General features: G+C 31.5%; 1 protein-coding gene across 1 annotated transcript in view; it reads left to right on the top strand.

The window, feature by feature from the left end:
- Csk (C-terminal Src kinase) overlaps positions 1-21,133 on the top strand; it is a 125,427-nt gene that overhangs the window by 18,679 nt on the left and 85,615 nt on the right. The window contains exon 2 of the mRNA XM_088225931.1: positions 16,252-16,355. The gene's annotated coding sequence lies outside the window, so the exon portion shown is untranslated. The remainder of the gene's footprint in view (positions 1-16,251; positions 16,356-21,133) is intronic.

Genomic DNA, 21,133 nt, shown 5'->3' with positions numbered 1-21,133 from the left:
ATATATAGGCAGAGACGATGTAACGCCACATGCGTTTAGCCTCTTCCACATTCATACGTCTCGTCATGCATGCCCTTAGATTGTGTCTGCTTTTGACATTCGATTTTGTTTTTAAATATATGAAATAAGTATTATATTATTAAATCTCCTTGATTTTCAAAGAACGTGTTAGAAATAGCCTCATCTGAGAAGATACGTATTTCAGTAATAAAAGACAATGAGAAATTCCAGCCCAACCCGTAATTACATTTTTAAAATGTTTTCGTGCACATGTGAATATTTAAAAATTTTGAAATATCTCGAAAACGCACGCAGAAATAAATAAAAAATGTTAAAAATAGTATTCATTTTAAAATCGTAAATAACGACGTCACTCCTTATATCTACGTATAGTATTTCCGGTTTCCGCTTTAAAGCCCCCGCACCTTGTAAGGAACGTTTTGACCATAGAAAAAATAGTATAATTTCCATTATACTCTTTTTTTAACCAGAGATTATGTCAACTTTCCAGGTTTTTCGAAATCGAAACGTTCGTAAAAACAACCATAACATAGAAATGAGCAAATAACGATCAACTAAATGAAGTAATCAAAGCAATATTCCATAGATTCTTGTCAGTTTTGTTATTGGCTGGAGAAATACAACTTACCGCGGTCAGTGAAAGTAAGAACGCCAACCGTTTCATGACGTCACTACGGAAAAGTGACACACTGATTACAGTCATTTGGCGCGGTATTTGATAATGTAACTTTAAAAAATTATATCTTTGTAAATAACGCACAAAATATAAATATATATATATATTTTGCTTAGATAAATAGCTAATAGAAAAAAAAAATCCTCATTAAGAATATTACGTTCATTTTTTGGATTGTATATCGATGACGTATATAGACAAGTTACTTGCACGAAGAAAATGCCATTTCATTTCGTGGGTGGGTGGGTGGGTCTTCCGCACCTTCATTATCCAACGGACTTGCATCATGATCAGACGTAATACGAGTACTACGCACAATATGCCGTCCTATGTGATGAAAAAATGCTTTGATTGCACTGCAATTGTAAAAAAACAAAACAGACATACCGTATATTTCGGGTCATAAGACGCACTTTTTTGCTCTGGAAATTCAACCAAAAGTTGGTGCGCGTCTTATGGTCCGATGCGTCTTATCGTCCCCAAAATTATCATCATTCTCTTTCCACACCTAATATACTACGAAATATACTGGTGTTAAAACACCCTTTAAAATAAATATTTCATGTCAACCATGTCGGGAATCGAACCCGAGACCTCTCGCATGGGAGGCTAACGCGCTGAACGCTACACCACGAGGCCGTCCCCAAAATACGGTAGTTATATCGCTTCGTTCGTAAATTTAATTTAGTTTTTCAAGAAATTAGTAGATCATTAGTTATATGTATTTATAAGTACATTTTTCAAAATTTTGACAGTTGCCAACTAGTGTCGTATCTATGGTAACAAGCTACACTAAAATAATATGAACTAAAGAAATATGTATATCTCTTTCATTTATGAATGTTTGCATGTGTATCCAGATATGCTATCTCTGTTTTTTTCAGATTGTTGAGGGCAACGCAATATTTTAAATATTGCGTTGTATTTATCAAACGGGTGTATTTATTATACGTCAGTGTGTTATATGGAATTGTCAAGGTAATAATAGGTAAAGCGTATAGGTTTATCTTTACACTGCAGTTTTCTTGTTGAGGTACCTACGATATTTCATTATGTAAAGTAGTTCTGATGACAATTTACACGTAATAAAATCGTATATTGCCTATTATAAATAGTGCAGACAAATTAATTTGATATTGTATCATTACATAAAGCAGCCATATAATTCCTATATGCACAGCGAATGGTATTAAATGAAGCAGCATCCAGTAGTTAAATAAGACCATATATGTACACAGTATCCGTGACCCTTCTGCATATCAAATACAAGAAATTAGCTGTTTCCTTTACAAGTGTGGCATTTGAGCTACGAAGTTGCACATTATACAATCAGAAAGTTCGAGTCAAATTGCGGTATTGTACCGCAATGTTTGGTTTACAAAGCAAATACAAAAAAAAACATTGAAAATTCTAATAAATACATGGCGAGTCTTCAACCACTTCACGAACCTCTTTGAACGCTTTGTACCACTCAAATGGTCTTGCTTCTGATATAGTTGAGTCACCGTAGGCTTTCTGCAACATTTTCAACGCGTCGGAACCCGAAATTTCGTTCGCAACACAAAATTTTAGAGAAATTCTTTGTTAATTTTTTTTCTTCAATCATTTACGCGCGAGTTTTAAATTACTCAGACCCGGCATTTATTTGACAGACTGTAGGCAGTATAATTTAAGTTTTCAAATTGTGTAATTTTATTATCAAATTAATGTAGGTTTAGAATGCCATAACGTGCCGATGAGAATGTTTTTTTTTTGCAAATTTAGTATTTTTTGAAAAGTAGGTATTTATCGATTTGTAATCCTGGGCCAGAATTAGCAAACATTCAAATTAAAATGTATATAATCATGAAATCAAAAGGTTGAAATCGTGAAAGGGTGAATAATCATGAAATCGAAAATAAATTTCAATAATCCCATTCAGGTTTGTTAATTTTATTTTTTATTTAAAATACATTCGCCCTATTGTCATTCTTATACTTTTCCCTCGCGTAGAATATGTAAATTTCTGTACATTAAAAAAAAATACACGTTAAAGTTAGTAATTTCAGTACATTTTGTATTTTCGTTCATAAGTTTAACTTTTAGTAGATTTAAAGCACGAATTTAGTTGTAATTTTTAAGAACATCAGTACTTTTTATCATTTTAAGTAAATTTACACGTACGTTGAATGTTTTTTTTTAACAAATTCTCACTATAGTTAATGCCTGTATAGAAAATTGATGGTAGAATATCCTTCATGCACAACCTACATTTCGTATATAATACATTAGTATGTATTATGTATCAGTACCTACCAACATTACTCTGGTTGACAGATATCTCAAATTGAAAACGAATTGCCTCATTTCCTCTGCGCACATCCATTCAGAATACCGTTCTATGTAGTATTCAGTATTCTTTTTTACATAGCCATAACCAGAGAACTATCTCACTCGAGTCAAATCAATAATAACAAATCATGGATGAAAGAAAAATATCGGCTTCGGAAACGAAAATGTATTTTTTCTATCTAATTGTAGGTATTTGAAAAAAAACAATAATCTAACAATGAAGTCTACTTCAAATTCAACAAATAGCGATAGAACATCCAGTTATTAATAGATCTCAGTTCTGCTTAAGATGAATTTACGTTCATCCATTGTTTCAACATGTTAAATAGAACGCTCAAACAATGCTTCTCTCGAGTGTTCGTTCCCCTAGTTAAACTGTGATTTATTTGTCTATGTACACTCAGATGTATGCATTGAAATGAATTATAAAAAGTTGGTATTTGTATTTATTTAAGCAGAAAATATAATTCTCACAATGCACTGCACAATTCATTTATGAATAATGACTATTTTTTATAAATAAATATAAATATTTGAATACCTACTAAGCACCAGCTGTAGTTGAACTTTGAAATAGTATTTTGAAAAATTAAAATAAAAATATTAAATATGTACTTGATTAAAACATTCTCTATGCAAGTACCCTAAAATTAACTTCTTTTAAAATTATTTATTGATGTTGTTAAGAATATCCGCAACAGTAACTTGTTAACTCAGCAATGCAGTCCATCATGTAGATTTATAAGAAACGTTATAATAATGTAGTTAAGCCTTATTAATAGATAATTTATATATTTTTAATGCAGAACACATAATTTTGCACTATGCGATTTAGATGGCAGTGTCATATGATATAGTATAATCGCACTGAGTGGCTTAAACAGAAGTGCAAAATTGGAATAGAATTTTCACTTTCGCTATTGCCAGCCATTTCAAGCGGCAAAATAGCATTTTAACAATAAAAATATGCTAATTGCGTGTCTGTTTTTGCTTTTAATTGAAATAGTAAAAAATACCAACTGCTTATAAGCAAGAGTTATCGTGGAATTCCCATTTATTAGGTATTTACTGTTAAAACAGTGACATTAGAGAATAATTCATTATTAAGCGTAGCAGAATCCCACAATTAAAGGTAATGGTTAAATTAATAGTTATACCATCGAATGATTTCTCTGTAGAATCTACCGTAGAAATTGATACAATGTTCATAGGTTTTCATATGTAAAACGTAGAATCTATCATATAATTTAATCCACTGTTTTTATTAAGGTTATTATTATTATTATATCCACCAATGTTTATAGGTAACCCGGAAAAAAAATCTAACACAACAACAACAACAAACCATCACGCCGTTTCCCCGTAGGGATAGGCAGAGAGGATAGAACGCCATAACACTCTATCTTGGCATACAGACCTCGCTTCCTCTATATTCATACATCTTCTTATGCACGCACGCCGATTATTCCTACTTTTGACATGTCCATCTTCAAGTATTTGATGGACTTGATCGTGCCATGTCTTTCTCGGTCTTCCTCGTTTTCTGCATCCATCAACATTTGCATCGTAGATCCTTTTAGTCATTCTTTCGCTGTCCATTCGCTCTACATGTCCAAACCAACGCACCACCCCTTTCTTGATTCTGTCAATAATGCATGTCTCAGCCTTACACTCTTCACGGATCTCGACATTTCTATGCGGAACATAATTTTTTTTATTGATCAATATTAATTTAAAACTAACTAAAAAAAAGAAATTATAGCTGCTAGAAACTTTTTTCATCGATAGGTTGACAGAGGCCTTTATAATATTTTTAGAGATAATTATCAACCATCTGCTTTATAATACTATTTAATTCTTTACTAAATCTTCCTGCCTATCTTGGATCTTTTCGTCCTTAATACAGTGCGGGATGTAGGATTGGCGTGGCTTAGCTCGAAATCTTCATTTTCATGGTATATGTTCTTTAAATATGTAATGTATACCATTATTTTATTGTTCATATTTTGTCTTTGTTAATGTTTTTATGTTCTGTTTGTGCAGTTTTTAATTTTATGCATTTTTCTACACGCAATTGACTTAGGCCATATTATCATTTTTTATTTACTGAATTCTCAGCTGTGAATACTGTCTCAATAACATCCATGTAGTGATGTAGTGATGTAGTCTGTATGTTCAGGGGAATACCAACAAGTTTTCGCCGAGAAACGACGTACATTTCTCATACAATATTCTCCGGCGTAGATCCCGTACCCCGTAGGCCTGCATAAGTGATGATCTCCATTTATAAGGGCCGCTTTTTCTCACCAACCAGCACTACTTGCCTCGCGTGCAACCTTTTCTTATCCACTCCGCTAAGTTTTTAATCCCCTTCAAGCTTTAGGTGGCCCTTTTCAAGGGACTTGGGGTTGAAGATTCTTTATTTTTCTTAATGAAAAGCGGTTTTAATTTTTTGATAGAAAATTTGTTTTAAAATATGGAATACTGGATTGGGGCTATCAACGTGTAGCTAGTAGCTTTTTATGAAACAAACAAAAAACTTCTATAAACTAGTCTAAAACTGTGTGATTTAATACTCAATATTCATACAAATTTGGGAAAATATTACCAATATAAGGAATAAGAATATAGTACTTAATTTATTTCGTTGGTTGCCCTAAAGGAATTTAATATAAAGTATACAAATAACTGATGTCATACTTATGAAAATATAATTTAAAAAACTGCCATCAAATTTGTAGACAGTTTTAATGATTATAATATACCACTATAATTATGTTTAAAAATGTCTGTATAATAATATAGAACGCAACATTTTAGAGAGATTAAAGTAAAGTGTAATAAAATAAAATTATCTAAGTTTTATGGTGTGACACTACAAACCCACCGTCACAGCTCATTTTTTTGTATTTTTATGGCAGAAAAATATGTTTTTTTTTAAATGTCAGTAATAATATGGGCATGCTTTCAAAGCATGAAAATATTTCAATGCAATTTTAACAATAAATTATTCCGAAGTTATATCAATTTTCGCATTTGTATGCAGTCGTACTGTCTAATTAACATTTTTCGCGCTAAGAATTCGCCACATCTGTAAATAAGATCTCGATTTAGATAAGTATTTTTAAATCTGCAAAACACATTACCCTTAACCCGCTTATACACTTCAGTATATGTTTTTTGTTTTGTTAAATAACAATAAAAACATGGTTTAATACCAATAAACATACATTTGTAATGTGGAGATTGAATATGAACAGGTTTTAAAATATTAGTACATAATTTTTAATATGCGTATTTAATTTAATTTCAGTATCATGCTGGCTTATTTTAATTTAATAATATGCCCTAAAATCCCCCATTGTCCATTTTTAACCAACATTTGAAGTGGTGGGTGTCATTTTCGGGAAAACGGGGACCCATTTTAATATAGACTAAAATACCATAAAATAATTTAACCAGTTGAGTGACTGTTTAACTAAGAAAATCACTGATGTAATTATGCTACTCTGTGATTTCTAAACGCTTTGAGAAAGCTCATAGATATGCGGTGAATATACTCCTACATACAGATAGAAAATATAATGGCCTAGTTCTTTCAGAACCTGTTGTTTAATAGGACGGAAGAGTTTTTTTAAAGCATCGGTTTTAATCCCCCCAAAGCCGCGGTTTAGGTCTACGTTCGCACTGTTTTTATTGCAATACCAACATCTGTGTGCTGGCAAATATGCTATAAGTGAGCCCCTGACCTTCCCGTTGTTTCGTTGACTTTAAGAATGTCATTGAAGTAATTGAACTGCGCAATAATATTTTTTTTGCCAAACAATTGAAACTTTGCGACTTGGTTTGTCTAAAGAGGAAAATATAAAACTTTAAATGAATATCTTTAGTTTTTTTTAACGCGTTTTTATTTGAATTAAATATTTTATTTCTACGACTAATATGGTTAACATAATACATAATAATTTATTAAGAATGTCTATACTGACTTTTTTTCTCTTAACGTCACATTAGGCCAGGATATCGACACAATTGCAGTTGTGAATAACATTGTGAACACAAAACACCCAGGCTTACGAAAAATCACATTTAATTTTAGTTTTCTCACCGGGAATCGAACCCGAAACCTTCCGTGCGCGGGTCGAGTATCTTAACCATTACACTGCGGAGCTCGCCTGTTTGCCGAATTCGATAAAAAAAAACCTGGATTTGAAAAGACTGGAAAAGGCAATTAGATGCCCAATTTAAAAAAAATGCCTTAGTCCAATTTTATCGGTTTTGAGTTGGCAACACTGCCGTGTAGAGCATTTTGTGAACTATACATTTACCTAATTAAAATAATTCCTAAAAATTTTTTAGTCCAAGTGTCTTTTTCCTGTGAAAAAATCCCTTAGTCCGTTAAATACTTTTAAAAAATCCCTAAGTCCTGACCTTAGGTTTAAGTCCACATTTTTACAAGCAATAATTTTGTAACTAAACGTGTAACAATTTTGTATTTTTTTATCTTAAAATAAAAAATAAGAAAAACTTTACAATACATATTTTCAATTTTCCAAAATTCTGTCATTTAACATTTCAGGAACAAAATAAACACTTACACTTTAAATATCTCAGAACTACAAAAATGGACTCAGGCATTTTTTAAAAATTGGGCATCCAATAGTTTTTTATGTGAAACATTTCGTTTAATATTTGTGTTAAATTAGTTACTTTAATTCCTTTAAATGACAAAATAATAAATTGATTTAATGCAAAAGTTTTTTTTATCTGTAATCCAGTTCGGTTGATATAATTTAATTTTATTTAAAATTGTATCACCTGGCATCTTATTTTGGGTTTTCAAACATTTATTTATCCTCTACTGACATTGAATGTTTGCCAAACTTCATTATTCCTCGGTCGCGCAAGTCTGCCTCGACGGAAAGGGAAAATATTTCCCTTTACTCAATTAGCATCCACCTCATACTATAGCATTATCCCATATTCTTTATGTATATACGAGTATTGCACAAGGCCCCAACCGGTTACAATTCATACCCCATACTGACCCAACTATCATTCGAATTGTAATATCAATACGATTCGAAGCATCGATGTCCATGTAATCGATACGAATGTATGCAGTCCAATTATTGCATCGCCAACATAATTTAGTGGCACTTTACGTCGTGCAAAATAGACAGGTATACCAACATAAGCGAATTCTAGTGTATTTTTTCACTGCCAAAGCATTCGAGAGAAGTGGGTAGTAAATGGGTATTTTAAACATTTTTTATTTGCATATTGTTTTACGGCTTACATTTTTTAGTCAGCGAGAATCGGTGTACCATTTTGAGGTTTTTGATTATATATTTTGCCCCATTTGATTTACAACATAAATAGTCGACTAAAACGCATGCACGAGCATAACCATAATGAATTTTATGTTAGTTTGAAGCGCAAAATTAATTTAGTACCTACCTGCATTAATTTTGGAACATTCATTAGTGTGAAAAAAGTCATTTAAACTCTTTTGGTAATGTAACTACTTGTATTATTATAGCCAAAGTTTAAATGAAAAAATACGTTTGCTAATAATATTGATTTTGAATTTCCAATTTTTCCGGCGTGGTTTATGTTAAATTAAAAAAGGTGTTTTGATTTTATAATTTATTTTTTGTTAATGTAATGTATTTATTTTTAGGTAGTTGAAGAAATAAAATTTAAACACCTTGTTACACCTTAACTAATATACAAAAAATATTTCAAAAGCAAAACATTGTACAAACAAAAAATCTAGACGCTTTCCGATGACACTCTATCTCCCTATATGGATGTTTGTTTTTAACAAAAACCATTTCCATCCCACGAAACGATCCCTAATATCTTTTGGCAACTCATTAAACATCTTAAATCCTTTATGATACGGATTGTTCGGAGTTGCGGAATATATCTACATATCGTCGGGTTTCTGGCACAAGTTGGTAACTACATTTTGCTAGTTGTGAGATATTGTACTTTTAAAGTTTAAAGCTTATCCCAAATCAACAATTCAATTATTAAAACTGCCAGATGAATATTATAAATTATAATTTTTTGTATGCGCAAAACGTGAAATATTTTTATTATTTGATGCCATTTATGAAGACATCTCAGTTTAAGAAAACCTGTAGTTAAAGCCAGAAACCCGACGATATTATTATATCTCGTTTGATGTTTTTCTAATAGAGTTTTCTTTTCTTGTTAAAAATAAATTACTTTTCTTCATACAAAATGTACTTAAATGCTATACAATTTACTTTTTCTGTGCAGTTCATTAGGTTTTTTGTGAATAACGTGAGTTGAGAAGAAAAATGTTGTTATAAAAATGTTCTAGCAACTTTGAGCTGCTTAGTACGGTTTATCTGTTTGTTTCCTCCAGATTTATATTAATATTTCGTTGATTATGAAAAATTAAGGACCTCCTCGGGTTTAATATTATATAACAGATTAAAGGCGTTTTTTCTTACATACTCAATACATGGGATTAAAAAAACTCTGTGTTAAAATAATACAATAATGTATTTCTTATAGACAAAAAAAGCATTATAATATGTAGGAGTTTGTTTAGAATGTGAAGAGATCTCTTGTATGGTCCAGTGTTGTATTTGCACGTGGGATGGAACTATAGTGGGAGGGTTGGCGATGCTTTACTGAGATAATGTGTATATAATGATGGTAAGACATGTTCATAATAAAATACTACGGAATACCTGACTAATGATTCCAGATCGCGATTGCCTCCCGAGCAATAAAATTAACCAAATTAGAATTATCGAGCGATTTACAGACTTAAAGCGTGTTCCGGTAAATATTTGCAGAGAAATTGCGAATTAAATGTATTTTTATTTAACTACCGGTTTTTTTATGGTACCTTAAAAAAATATACACATATAATGTTTTGTGTATTTTTTGTTTAGTCAACGACTCATAAACTAAACGTATATTTCTTATTAATCTTAAGTTCATCATCATTCTTTCTTTATACGCTATGTGTTAGCTGGCTATTGCTAGATATGGCATCACAAATAATAATATGATGCTTAATTTTCAGCGGATTTGCCTTTGATTGTATATACATTCAATATTCATGCATCACAATATAATCCGCATATTATGCTAATGGTTTGTGCACATATATGGAAAAATTACATACAGGTTTAGTTTTCAATGGCTGACTCATATTTAAAACATGTTCAACTATTTTCTTCGCCATAGTATTTTTGCCCTATTTAGGAATGGTTTAACTTAGGTATTTCTAAGAATCGTGAGTCCATTGAACTGAATTGCAATGCAAAAAATAACTTGCGTGATTCGCAGTTTCGGAGAATTCTAACGAACTACGTGTCAAAGGTGGATTACCTATAATAATTCTAATGTGAATATTTTTTTGTAAAAACTTTAACGCGGTTTCTGAGAAGCCACATTTAAGTATTCAAATATTTTGTGTAGTATGATTTTTCTAAGTTTAATACGATTATAGAAATCGGCCTTATCTGTATTCATTAAGACAAACTGATTAAATTTCACAATTTTTTTATTGATGTTATATATAGCTCATCAAATGAAAGGTAATATATACTTTTTATTTAAATTTTGAAAATTTTTCTTGTTTTTTTTTGTTTACTACAACTTTTTTTTACGAATTACTTTATTAACCAACCGTTATTTAAAAAAAATAATCATTGATTTGTGACAAAAATCTAAGGATCTCCTTCAACAATTGATCACAATGGCTTTTTATGATTTTACAATCATTAGCTAAATTTTAATATATTTTAAATGGTCAGAAACGCTTTGTATTTTTTTTCTGACAAATAAACTACTTTTTAATTCTATCTTGAAAAATGAGCACGACGGTATGTCTGTTGTTGCATTGTCAACATCACTCCTTTCATTGTATTCCGAATAACCATTGAATAATAACACCGATGCTCGTTGAACCGGAATATTGAATAAAAATACCATTTGAAGCACTGCTCGTTGACATTTTCTATCGCGCTTCGTAAAGAGGGGCAACGGGATGGAAGACTCCCGACAGATGTTGAAGTGGAATGCGCAGTCTGAATATTATTGTAATTTAATAGCAATTTACGAATACGTTTGATATGCTAAAACACGAAAAGCAAACGAATACAAATAACGCGACGCTGATTTATTCTTCGTTGTAATATGTACTGATAAAAGTAGTTATTGGGTAAGGGAGGCAACCATCGAGCAATGAGCAGTTGGGTACGGCGATGTGTTATAATGCGCACCTATAACTTCGGGTTCATTTTGCAATAATACGTTTTTAACCTTCGTAACTTCATCAAGGGCGTCACGCTTCATCTGATTGTGGCAGTTGGTGCATTCAAAACGGGCTTCAGAATGGTGTAGGTGTGTTATGACTGACAATGATGTATTAATTGGCCAAAAATAAATTTAAAGTAATTAAATTGTTACGTAAATGCTTATCCAATTACATTCCAAAGGCATTCAACCGCGAACATACACCATGGCTTTGTATTTAGGTACACTAAATGCGTATATAGATGAATAGGCCAACTAGACTCTCTGATATTTTCTATATTCGTAAATTTAAAACTAATCATCGGAAACATTCTACAATCCCTCGTATATGTGAAACATTTAACAAAAAATTTAATAGTCTTGATATATTTAACACTCCATACAATATGTACAGAAGAGAATTAATGGGCTTGATTCATGCTCTTCATTCATAATTCGTTTAATCAATAAATCAAATGCAATTTTCCACTCTCACTTTCCTTCAATCATCCTTTACCACTCCTTATCAATTTCCTTCTTTTCCTTTCCACTATCTCCTTGTTTTGTCCATATTTATCTTATTTTAATATATAGTATATTTATTATTTATATAGTTTAAACTTCAAGCCGTCGTCGCTTTATTACAGTATTATTTAGTGAATACATATAATTGGATGGCAGGCCCTACTATGTTTACATTTTATATATATATATATATATATTTTTAAATATTCATTTAACCTGTACATCTGTTTGTATTCGAAATAAATAAAATAAAATATTTCAACACAGGCGGAGATTTAAAAAAAAGGGAATATGAAAGTCCAGATATTTTCGGAATTCATTTATTCATTTCAAATTACATTTGTATACATATTCACTAACATATTATGGATTTTTATGCTGGGTCCGTGTTAAGCCGTAATAATTAACAACAACAAAATTTAAAGTAAATTAAAATAATTAATAACGTTATTTAATTTTTATATGATACAATATAAAAATTAAATAACAATCCAAATACAAGAAATAACATTTAATACTTTAATAACAATAATGACATATGATACAATATTAAAAATAATAATTTCATTTTAAAATACCAATCCAAATTAAAGAAATAACGCTAAAAACTTTTTTAAATTAAAAAAAAAAGGAATAACCCGCTAAGCCTCTTTTTTAGAGGCTTGTCAGCAGGTGGGAAAGAGGGGGTATGGAAGGAGGTAGTAAAAAATTCACCACAACACCCAGACCAATCGAGAAGAAAATCTTTCATGGATTTTTTTCTTGCAACTGGCGGGAATCGAACCCGCGACGCCAGTTTCACAGTCGGCCGTTGAACCAACTGCGCCACGACGCCTGTCATTAAAAAAATCTGTCTTGTAAAAGTAATATAATATAAATCATACCTATAAAGTAACAAACATAAACCAGTACCCAAAATATTAACATTAAATTAAATATATGGCACAAAAATATAATTGTTGTAATAATTTACGTACGGTTTTTAAAGGATAAATTAAAGTTATCGATAAAGCGACAACATAACGGTTTAAACGATATAAAAAATAGAACGAGACATTAAAATATATAAATCGGAAATAAGGATAAGCATAAGGAAGGAAGGAAAGCAAAAAGGGATTCAATAAGTTATTTCATTTAATGAATTAATGCGCGCGAGAAAATTTCTACTATTCCCGAACCTTAACCAACTTAACTACCTCGTTCCCATCGATGTGAAGCATCCAATTGCAAATACACACTTCTCTCAAATACTTCTGCACTTGTAGAACGCTTTATGACTGCCAGAAGATGACTAAAGAACTTAGGGGCCAGGAAGGTAAACCTTGTCTGTACCTGCTTCGAGTGAGTGATCGGACCAGTGTAATTTATTCTTCCCGCAGATCGGATCTGTATATTTTGTTGTGTCCTTATTTTATCGTTAGATTTCCAGAAGTTCACAAGTGTCCTTTTGATAAATAGCTGCCGCAAATCAAGAACATTACAGCTTTTAAATAGTTATTTTGATGGGTAGCGTAGAGGAACTTTTTTCATTGCTCTAAGTATTACTTTTAGAACTTTAAAAACTGGATCCAATATGCTAGCAGCGCTGCCTCCCCATCCAATAATACCATACGTTGCCGTTAATTAAAAAAATAAAAGTTAACACTTTTAAGTAACTACCAATCAATTATATCACGAAGCGCTTTAAAAATAAAAGTTATTTTTCTTATTTTAGGTGTAATATAATTGACACGTGAACTTCAGCTAAGGCTTTAATTAATGTAAATTCCAATGTTTTAAATATTATCACATTTTTTATAGGTAACAAATTCTAAGCTTTCCCTATAGCCTTTGTCAGGTTGGCTATTGCATCGCCCGTACCCCTATGCTCCATAAATCCAAATTGATTGTCCGACAACAAGCTGTGTTTCTCAAGATAAACGTTCAATATTTTCTTGGTAACTTTTTCGATTATTTTGGACAAACAATTAACAAAGAGATAGGCCGATAATTGTTAACGGGGTATGGATTTCCGTGTTTAAATATAAGAACTACAATAGCCTGTTTTAGTGAATCGGGGAACTCAGCCATTTGATAGCTTAACTTTATAATGTAGGTGGTAAAACAATATAGTTTTTCACCAGTTTTAATATATTTGCAAATATTTTGTCACACCCAGGAGAACTGTCACTTAATTCATTAGGTCATTATTAATTGCAATTACTTGTATTATGTTCGTTGGAGTTAAATAAAAGGAATGTATGACCTAGGATTGGTTTGATTAATATTGGCTTTTATGTTATCATTATCAAGTTGTTTAGCTCTATTTATTCTTCCAAAATAAATTTACATTCTAGCGACGTCTAGTGATTTTTCTTAAATTTCTTAAAACAGTTATGTATAGTAATAAACAATAGATTGAGTAGGTATTTTAACGTTTAAAGAAGTACGCATTTATAAGTAGGAACTTAATATATAATTTTAGCGCAATCCAATCTGAGTTTACGAATTAACTAATTTGTAAGTATAAAGTTGATTCGATGATGACCTTCGTGTAAGGTGGTTTTTTATCGTCATTTGTGCTGTGATGATTTTATTCAACAACAGACATTTTGTGTCGTTTTCTTCAGTGTTTGAGGATTACGTAATGTTTCATTAAAAACACCGATGATTCATACTGTATCACTATGTTCTTGGAAGATATTTGGACTCACGAGTCGGAGGTTAGTTTGCAAATATAAAATATGGCTTTCTGTAAAAAAGGATAATGCGATAGGTAACTGATTGAAAAAAATATGTTATGATATTATCTGCATTATATCTTCACGGTAGGAGATTTATCGATATAGTCGAGTAGAACGTTTATACAATGATTAGAATATTTATGAACAATTTTAAATAACCTTTCAATTAATACCAAATTCCATACAAATCCTCGTGGAAAATTTAGGTAGACTTGAACCCTTTTTCGACACCTAAAACAAAGTAGTACATAAATATACCACCAGAATTGGGGTATTTCTTTTCTAATATTTTATATTAATAATAAGACTTATGACACGAGAGTATCGTAAAAACGTACACTGGTAGATCAGTCTTACACTCACCCTTTTCAAATGCAATGTTTTTTTAAATATTTTTTATTACATTTTATTAGGTTTGTAAGACGTAAATCAACAAAAAATATGTGTCCTATAAAGGGTTTATATTGACAAATTCCGAATCTATTTTATGCATTTAAAATACATATGTGGTTAATCGAAATAAATATGTCAACGTTTCGATTAGAACTTATTTCGAAATTCGCTTTAAAATGTTTTTATGTTCGTTGTAGGAATTTATTTTCTTTCGTACTATTAACTATACAGTCATTCCGGGTAACATTTTTTTTTTTTTTTTTAAAGAAAAAAGAAATATTTGCGTTCTTATGATTTACCCAAATATTTAATTTTGAGGGCCATTTTCAACGAGTTGTAAATAACTCACTACTAGAAAATGGAATCAAGTTGGGGTAGAGTGGGATTCGAACCACAGACCTTTGGTCCGTGAGTCCGAGACACTAGCCACAGGACCACAACCCGAACATTGAAATTCAATATAATATTGGACAAAAACCTGACTTATATTATGACTGATTACTTTCTAAAAGAATAAAAAAAGCTTTATCAAAATATTTTTTTATTTTATTTGTGTGGTACCACCGCTCGAGCCCAAGAGTAAGTATGTTTGGGGTAATGGACACAAATTCATGTTTTTTTAAAAATGCTTTGGATCAGAAGAGTATTTTATATCAAAAAAATATAGTTCAATGTTACCCGAGAGATTTTTTTGTCAAAAATCAAGAAATTCGTTCATCGAAAATACTTAAGTCCAAAGTTACCCAAATATCAATAAAACATTGGACCACCCATAAAAACATCATTAAAGTTATGTTTTCATGAAATTTTATACATTTTGTGGTCAAATTTAGTTATATGGAGCATTCGGAACACCAAATAATTCATAAATTTGCAGCTGGCTCAATCCAATAAAAAAAATATTAGAAAAAACTTGTTGAAGTGGTTCCAATGTTACCCGAACTGACTGTAGTAATACTGTTTTGTATCGTGTAATAATTAAGTTCATTATATTAGCAGGGATTCCATCGCATGGCGGAATCCTTGTTACTTGTAACTAATCTCTCCTATTTAGATTAGTTAATTAAATTATTTAATCACTGAACTCAATATTATCTGTAACAAAAAATGTTAGATTTAAAACTGGTGCCTTTTCGGAATGAAAAATGTAGTTAATTAAGCCATGATTATGTTTTATATAATTAAACTACGTTACTCGTTATAACTTTTAACAGCAAAAATTGGCCTATTATTTCAAAGGCGATGACACAACAAATCCACATACTAATTACTGAACTTTTGTCTCCCCCCCAGGGTTCGTGTTGGTCCAGCCGTCCAGCCCCCCACTAAACACCTCCCACCAGGAGTACCTACACAGATTGCCCCTGGCCTTCCATGGAACTGGCCCTACCGACAAAGTAAGTTAGAACAATTCGCCTCTATTATGTGCCAGAAACTCGCGATGTGCTCATTAATGGTATAATTCCGATTGTCTAGAAATTTGGAGCGCTGTTTGGAACTGTCGGGTTATTTACTAAAAAACTGCCGTTGATTTCGGGGTGTTACTTATTTAATATGTACTTTAAAAAGATACATTACTTGGGATGTCAAATCAACATCGGGTTGTGGTCCTGTGGCTAGTATCTCGGACTCACTGACCAAAGGTCCGTGGTTCGAATCCTAGTCTACCCCAACCCGATTCCCATTTTCTAATAGTGAGTTATTTACAACTTGTTGAAAGTGGCCCTCAAAATTAAATATTTGGGTAAATCATAAGTACTCAAAAATTACTTTTAAAAAAATAATTAAAAAAAACAGTATGCAACGCTAAAGCTATAAAGTAGCGGAGCGTCTATGCTATCGCTTTTACTCGGAACAGTTCTATGTGGTTCAAAACTTTAATAATGCATTTTAGAATCATTATTCCTGAAATATGCTATACACATAATAATAATTATGTCTTTTTTTTGCTTCATATTAGGGCAAGAGTTTAAATTACAGCTTAGAACACCAGGGGAGCAATTATGAATCTTCTCTATCCCCTTGAAAGTGATTTATTTGAAGAATTTTATTATTTTAAAGTCACGAGACTTTGCTTCACATAATGGCCACGCTGATGATAAAACGTCAAAAAATATAAACGCGTGAAATCAAACATGATAATTTTCATTTAGAACATTTTGGGACCTTTAGCATGACCCAAAACACTTAATTAAGTTGAATTGACCAAACCGTATTAGTTTTATTTCCGTTTTTGCAGTAGTTTTATACACCATTTGACGTTTAATCATCAGTGTTGAAATTATATGAAACAAAGTCTCGTTACTTTAAAAGAATAAAATTTTTCAAATTAATCACTCTCTAGAGAATAGAGAAGATTCATAATTGCACCCCAGGTTTGTAAACACATTTAAATATTGTGATAGAAAGCGAACCTGGTAACCCTTCATTTAAACAAGCGAATGTTATAAGTTCCACAAAAAATTCCATCGCTGGCACCACCGTTTCCTAGAAAGATATACCAGTGAATTAACAAAATAAATAATTAATATGTCATTAAAGACCAAGATTTGACATTAAAAAATATACCTGTACAACTATTTACAAAAGTATCTACGTGACATATATTAATATGTCACGTAAATGCGTTTGTAAATATCAGGGCATGTTTTAAAACAAACGAGTATTAGTAAGTTCTTAGGCCAAATATGCCGGCGCCATGGGCCAGTCTCCGGTATTCCCACGGTGGCGGTGCGGAGGCAAGATACCTAAATGTCCCCCGGTGTTGTGTAGTTTGCATAGTGCCACCAAGTTGTTCTCACGTTGCAACACCGTGAGCCTATTTGCATAAGGTATTATCGAATATTTGACAATCGATTCTGTGAGGAATGCCCTCCTCGGTCGAGTGTGGCTCGTGAAAACGCGAAGCACTAATTCCACTCCATCAATTTATCCAATGGAAGCGAGCGTAGAAAATCTTATTTATTTATTCAAACAAAAGGGGACTTTTCTTCTGCTATCAATATTTTTTACACCTGTTCCAAATTAATAACGGCAAATGAAAAAAAAAACGAAAATTAGTAGTAATTGTCATGTATAATAATGATACATGACAATTACTACATATAGACCAACGGCAAAGGGTACCTTACTCGAAGAAAAGAGAGGCGTTTCATAATAATAAGATATGTAAACTAAGCTAATAAGTGTATGATGCGTAGGTCATGATAAAGTTTGGGCAAATGAAGACGTATTAGAAACAAATATAGCAAAGAATAGCAAGAAGACTTTTTTCCTGATTTAAGAGTCAATGTACATATCCACTAGCTGATAAAAATGAACCCTCATCTTATAGATTGCTTGCTTGAATAAAAAAACCATGATTCACTTGTGAAATTTTAATTCGTTGTTTACGGCTAGTTTTATCGAGTTCTATTGCGAGTAGCTAAAAATAGCATTAAAATCCCGTAAAAACCAATTAATATTGAAAATTTCTGTCGATTGAAAGCAAAATAATTCGTGAGTTTTGAGTGGAAACGCTTTTCGTTGCAAAAAACTTAACCGCTTGGTGGTTCAAAATTGTAAATGAATCATTGATTAACTCTATTGATTTTGAGAACATGTAATATGAATTAAAACCTTAAAAAAAACTCATTATCATCATCATTCCTTTTCCACACCTTACGGTGCATATGGCACTGCATTGGTACACCAGTTGCAGCGTATCTTGATCATTTTTGTTACATAAAGGTAGATAATCAATCTTAAGCTTCAGGTGCCAGTCCAGGGTCTATGAAATATTCTAGTGTAAAGACACCTTTTTAAATAAATATCTCATGTCAACCATGTTAGGAATCGAACCCGAGGGCTCTTGCATGGAAGGCAAAACGCGCTGACCACTACACCACGAAGCCGACAAAAAACTTAACCTTTAAAGTTATGTGTTTAAAAAAAAAAAAAAAAAGAAAAGAAATTCTTGAGAATCATTAAATCACAAATCCCAAAAAAAAAATTATATAAGTTTATTCCTATTGGAATTTAACTGAGCTGTTATGTTGCTGTGAGTAATTTTTATGCTTCTATAACTCCTCGCAACTTATTTTACTTCGACTGAAACTCCACTTTATATTAACATAAAATGTACTTCTTGAAATTTTAAAATTCTACCCAAGAAGTTTGTCGTTTTAAATCAGATTATGATGAAATTCAAGAAGATTGAATTTGCGCTTTGGGAAAAATTTACTCGCTTGCATTTTCTGTGATAAAATAACTCAGCGAATACATTTAACATAAAAATGTTATTTTAATTTTTAATTTTATTTATTTACTAAAAAGAAAACAACAGCCAATACAATATTTACAAACAATCCAAGATTATAGGCCATTTATAATTTTCTATATACGTATAACTAAATGCAATGCCAAAAAATAAGAAAAAAAGCGTACCCATGAAAAGCCACTCCGTATCATTCCACTTGTAAAAGAATAAAATATAACAATGATAATGAAATAGTAAAAAAAAAAGTTTTTTTTGTTTACTCGGCCTTAAAAAATCTTTTCGTCAGCGGACCCATACGGAGTAACCCCAGATCAGCATTTCCTCAGATTTCCTAAAATAAACTTAATACAACAGACATGGAGAACACTTTAGAGAAGGATATGGAAGTCCGGGCATTTACAGGGCTTATGATTGGCAGCAATCAATGCCAAGTCTTGGCTGTGAAATAATTCAGCCAGATGAATCTCACCCACATCAATTGGAGGTTTTTTTTTTACCTCTTTTACATGACAGAGATCAATACGTGGAAGAGTTGAGGAAAGGTGGATGTTGAAACATAGGCAGAATGGTAAATGTTAAACCGTGTGCTGGTGTATGTGGCTTCTGACAGGTCATAAGCCCTGTAAATGCCTAGACTTCCAAATTACCTTATCTTAATGTTCTCCATCTCTGTTACAATGTGGTAACATTATGTCTTTTTTAAAAAACAAAAACATAGATAATATCAAATTAAATTAATATGTTTATATACTTGTGTGTTTATTTGACTCAAAAAGGCGAAAGTATAGCAGTATTCATTGACATATTAATACACATAGACATGCCCTGAGCCCTCAAAAATGATGACACTTTACTCACGCCCAAACGCTCAGTCGTGCCCAATGCGTATTTAGTCGTTCTTTGACTTTAAACGCCTGCTTGTGTCATGAAAGTGTGTAAAAACCTTTCGGATTAAAATTGTAAAAAAATGTGTAACTTTTCATTGGTAATTTCAAATCCAGTGAAAATAAATGAATGGGTAGAAATAATAAGGAATTTAAGGGAAGAATTTAATTGGGATTCACCAAAAACGAACATTGATTGTTAACGTTAAAATATAAACTTTTTCATGTACCAACAATGAGTATCCTCTAATTTTTGGTAGCATATGCATGATCGTTGAATGCAGCCTTAGTATTAAAATTAACAAACTTAGTAACTATGGGTACGATTTCGTGTCACAACTTTTAAAAATATTTAAAATATATAAAAATATAGTATAGGGCATGTCTACGTTTTAATATTATTTTTATATTTATGCAGTATTCATGTTTCATGCAAAGAATAAAGGAATCGGATATTAAATTTACACTTTGGTTGTCCTAAAGAACATGAAGATTGATATAGTGGGTGATAGAAGTAATATTATTATTATGGCAATATGAATTTATTCATTTTAACTTGATAGATCGAACGCCTGATTGGCAATTAGAAGGACTTAAGTTTGAGGTTTGGAATAAACCTTTTGTCATATTTGAGATTTTTCTCCATTGATTTGTAAAAAAATTATTCTATTTTGTAAGGAAGCTCATCCTGTTTATCTATTATTTTCCAGCGATAATCTCATAGACTTATTATAAAATTATGTATATCTTAATGTTGTTTCAAGATGGCTGCAATTGTGGTGATGAAATTTTTACCATTATAGTAAGTTATATTTTATGACTCAACAATAACTTTTCATAAGGTTTTTTTCATGGGAAATAACCCACATAATAGCCTAACAACGCTTTGAAATAAACGTAATTGAATTTTTGTTTATTTTTGCAACATGTTCATCGCGGATCAATTTCATTTAATTATTTTTTACTATACTCAGTCATGCGCCATTTTAGATTAAATTGACGTCGCTGTGCCAATATTATTTTACTAGTTTTT

The sequence above is a fragment of the Micrasema longulum genome, unplaced genomic scaffold (assembly GCF_059751315.1).
Source record: "Micrasema longulum isolate JH-2025_06_02 unplaced genomic scaffold, ASM5975131v1 h1tg000402l, whole genome shotgun sequence".
NCBI lineage: Eukaryota > Metazoa > Arthropoda > Insecta > Trichoptera > Brachycentridae > Micrasema > Micrasema longulum.
The sequence above is the reverse complement of the archived record's forward strand: the minus strand, read 5'-3'. Positions and strand labels throughout refer to the sequence as shown.